Below are 4,360 nucleotides of genomic sequence, written 5' to 3' on the forward strand. Positions count from 1 at the left end.
TTTTTTTTTTTTTTTATCCCTTTTAACCTTTAACCTGTCTTTTATCAATCATGCAGAGACAGGGGACTCTGCAGTGAGTTCCTGTCAGACATGGGAAGACTCCCAAAAATGCTCCGTCATAGTGAACCAGACTAAACAAAATCTCATTGAGAGACAGTGAATCTCTGTTTAATTCAGATGAATAATGAGTACTTAATTAAGTCTTACACAAAACAAGTGACAAGAAGAAAAAAACACGACTACACACAGAGACACAGTTATAAAGTACAAACAGATGAAGTGAATGAGATGTTGACAGTGAAAGTAGTCTCTACAGGATGTTTCAGTTCCTCTCCCCTCATCAGTGACAGTCAGGAGGTTTTTGTACAGCCATGTATACAAACTGAATCACTGTGGTATTCGGACAAGGCACCAAGCTGATTGTGACAAGTAAGTACTTTTTAAATGATCATAAAACAAGAGAGATTTTGCAAAAATCTGCTGATGACTACTTAGTTCAATATGTTTCTTGTTCTGCATCATTTTTATGATTTTGTACAACATGAAATAGTTTGAGGTTGTTGTATGTGCAGGAGACATGGATTATTTAAAAAAAAAAAATTTGAAAAGGTGTCAAACCAAATTTGTATATTTTTATATAAATGTTGTTCACTAAACATTATGTGAGATATGATATCATCCGTTCTTATTATTCTCATAGTGTTTTTATTTAATATTGGGGTTGGCATTTCAAAAACATATATAAGATTGTTTTCTTTTTCTTCAGTAGTAGTTAACAGTGTTACTGAAGTTAAAAATTAATTTTAAATGATTAGAAACGGGCTGTACAGTTTTTTTTTTTAATGAAAGAAAATTCCTCACAGTAACTGACATGTTATGCAGAAACCTCCAGAATTAAATCAAAAACATCTTACATGGAAAGTTAAAGAGTAACTAGTCATATTTTATTTTAGGAAAACTTAAAAAGAAAATCAATTGATATGTTGAGTTGTTATGTCTGTATATTTTTCCAAATCACATTAGTATTGTTTTCTTCTAATTTCATAACAAATATTATGTTTATTCCATATTGACTCTTATTGATGTCTTGATTTCTTCTGTTTTCATTATTTCATTTCATGTCCTTTGATTTTTCAATTTCCTGAACATCTTTCATGTATTTTCAGGCTCCAGCCTCCCTCCTCCTGTCCTGACAGTCTTCCCTCCGTCCAGTGCTGAGCTCCAGTCCAACACAGCTTCTCTGGTCTGTCTGTCCAGTCAGTCTGTGCCTTTTGCAGATGTGAGCTGGTTGGCTGCTGGGAGTCCAGTGAGCAGTGGGATCTCTACCAGCACTGCTGTTCAGAGACCAGACCAGACTTACCAAATCAGCAGCTCTCTGCTCTGACCATCCAGACATCAGACTGGAACATGGATAAGGTTTATACATGTAAAGTGTCTTTGGGCTCACAGACTTCAGAGAAAACCATCAAGAAGTCAGAATGTCCCACTGAATAGTCGAGGACCAGAATGTGCATTTAAAATCTGCTTCTTTACTGCTTGTGCTGTTTGCTCATTACAGTCTTTACATGTTAGAAATCAGAATAAAGCAAAAGGTTTAAGTCATGTATTCATTTGCTGGTTTTTGACAAGTATTTTCAGGAATTTGTGTTTTGCATTAAATTAATAAAAGCATTGATTTAAAAAATGTGTTTTCTTGTGAGTAAATAGGAAAATGTGTCACTGTATTATAAATAACATAAGTTTAAGGTTATTAAAATGAACTGTTAAATTTTGGAGAGGGGCACACCGAGGAAAAAAAACACTCATAAGCACACCACTTTTTAAAATATCTTCTTCCCATAGTTAAAGCATAAGTATTTTCTGACATACACGCTATGTAATATTTGAACACTAGAGAGCACCATTTAATAATTCTTCCTGAGTAACAGAGAGAGCAAGTGTCACCGGTTTAAAATGTTGCAAATGAATCTTCACACTCAGTGAAGCATAACCTGTCTGCTCTTCTGTTTTTTCATGTCCATGATGCACCTGCAGGTCTTATAACCTCATGTAAATGAAGTATCAGCTCTCTGTAAAATAAAATGGAACTGCTGTTTACTGGAAATGTTTTAATTATTACCATTTGATCATTCAGAGACAGTTAGCTGAATCCTGTTTGATTTTTGCCTAAACATAACTTTATTTACTGTTATGGAACACTAAATAGAGTCCAGTTATGAAATGAAATGTGTTACACCCCAAAACACATAAAAAAGGAAAGATAACGCCCCCGCTCTAATCTCCCAAGGAAAGACCAATGCTGCCACAGGGTTGCGCTTTCACAACAAACAGATATTTTGTTAATTTCAAAAGGTAGCAAGCATCAAGATGGGCATGGTCAAAACAACAAACAAAACACTCTAGAAATGAAACAGAACTGACCTACCTATAACGAGAAACCCAAAAGAAAATACTTACCTGTCTCCCTAACCTAAACAGGAGAAAAAGGTTTTGTCAGGTAACAAATTTTGAAGCTTTTGAATCCAATTAAAATCAAATCACTCATGCTGATTCTCTGGAAAAGAGCAGAACACACTTAGAACAGAGTTTATTAAACATTGTCATATGAACAGCAGAAGAGTGCATTTACAGCAAAAATAACACATAGCAATCAACACAAACAAAAGCGAAGCAACCCCGGGGTGTAGAGCCTTAAAGCACAAACAGAAACACATCCAAAAGACGGAAAGAAGCAGCAGACAAAAGCTACCCGATGCATATTTCACTCATGTTATTTAGGGACAGTGATCCCCCCTCCCATCGTTTGGTATTCTTTCTTCCTTTTTTATTTCTCTTCATCTTCTTTTTGACACTCTTCCACATCCTGATGTGAACAACCTGATCCTGAGAGATCAAGCAAACTCAGTATAAACCCACCAAGATAAAGTGGTGCAACACATGCAGATAATATTTTGTAGTTTTTCTCTGTCAATGTTTGCAAATTTCTCAAAGCAGAATCATCATAACACTCATTATGCAGTTCTGACAAACAGTTAGGGCATTTTTATGACACAGACTCACCTATGCACAGGACACCCCAACAATTAAAAAAAACAACAACCTTTTCACATTCGCCAAAACACGAATAGTAAGTCAGTCACTTCAATTCTGGGATGAATGAATGTAAAATTTTCACCACCCTATAAAGACAGAGTGATTGAAATATGACTAATATCTAATAATATAATATCTAATATCTAGCAACTCAAAGCTAGCAACTAATGCTTTTTTTGGTCCAGACTCACACAATTAGTTTTTAAACATTGTTCTGTTATTTTTATTGATTGTATTTTTATTTTCATTTAAATTTTCACTTTAAATAAAGAAAGCCCCAGAATACACACACATTATTCACACACAAAGCCTCACATCATCAGCTTTTATTATTATTGTACTGTAGCGTATGTCTGATCAAAAACTGTGAAGGTTCTCAGTCATCCAGGTCATCTTCTTTCCAAGCTTCTTAGAATTTGATCAAAAACATGCTAATTGTGAATATGATTTCAAGCCACAGTAAGACAAAATTGAAAAAAATGAGACTACACAAATTCATTTGGCATTACAGTTCAGTAATTTCACTAACGTGTGATTAACTAAAATTCAGTCAAAATAAAACAAGACTGCATCAAACTCAGAGTTATGATCTCATTTGTTATGAAAGATGAATATAAACCAGATATACTGATTAAGTACTTTATTTTTTGAAGAGTAGAGAGTAAGATTAAAACAATAATGCTCATATAAAGACAATGTTCACTGTATGAAATTATCAATAATTTATATCACTTAATTTAAAACACATTATCTGAAGGTGGTGCGTTTTTATTTACGTGCGCTCAGAATAGTGGCACAAAAATGACACCTGAAAGCTGAAAGATGAGATGTGCTGTAGTGAGAAGAGAAGAGATACTGAAGCTTATAAAGACACAGAGGAGCAGAAGTAAAAGAGGAAGAGATTCAGCAAAACAGCTTTTATTTATAGAAACTTAAATACTGGATTGCTAGTTTTTTCTTCTTAAGTTAAAAGTATCAAAAGGAAAACAATGAAACACATTCACACATTATCCGATAAATCAAAATTCTATTTCTCTCAATCAATTTGGTGCAATTCTCACAGCAGAAAGGTCATTCTCACCAGTCTACATGCTTTGCTCAAAACAGTTAGGGCATTTTTCATAACTCACACTCAACTGTGCAAAAGACAACGTAACTATTTTATATTTGTCAAAACATGAATAGTCTGTCAGTCACCTCATCTCTGTGATAAATGATCATTTCCCCAGCCTGAAGACCAATTCATTAAAATGTTTAGTTTTTTGTT

The 4,360-nt window shown here is 34.1% G+C and overlaps 1 protein-coding gene and 1 pseudogene across 2 annotated transcripts in view; both read left to right on the top strand.

The window, feature by feature from the left end:
• LOC102199549 (Ig heavy chain Mem5-like) overlaps window positions 1-1,668 on the top strand; it is a 16,653-nt pseudogene extending 14,985 nt beyond the window's left edge.
• Window positions 1-4,360, top strand: part of LOC102199069 (Ig heavy chain Mem5-like) — a 22,778-nt gene that overhangs the window by 8,762 nt on the left and 9,656 nt on the right. The window lies entirely within an intron of this gene.

The sequence above is a fragment of the Pundamilia nyererei genome, unplaced genomic scaffold (genome assembly GCF_000239375.1).
Source record: "Pundamilia nyererei isolate P.nyererei 1_Seehausen unplaced genomic scaffold, PunNye1.0 scaffold00629, whole genome shotgun sequence".
In the NCBI taxonomy this organism is placed as follows: Eukaryota; Metazoa; Chordata; class Actinopteri; order Cichliformes; family Cichlidae; genus Pundamilia; species Pundamilia nyererei.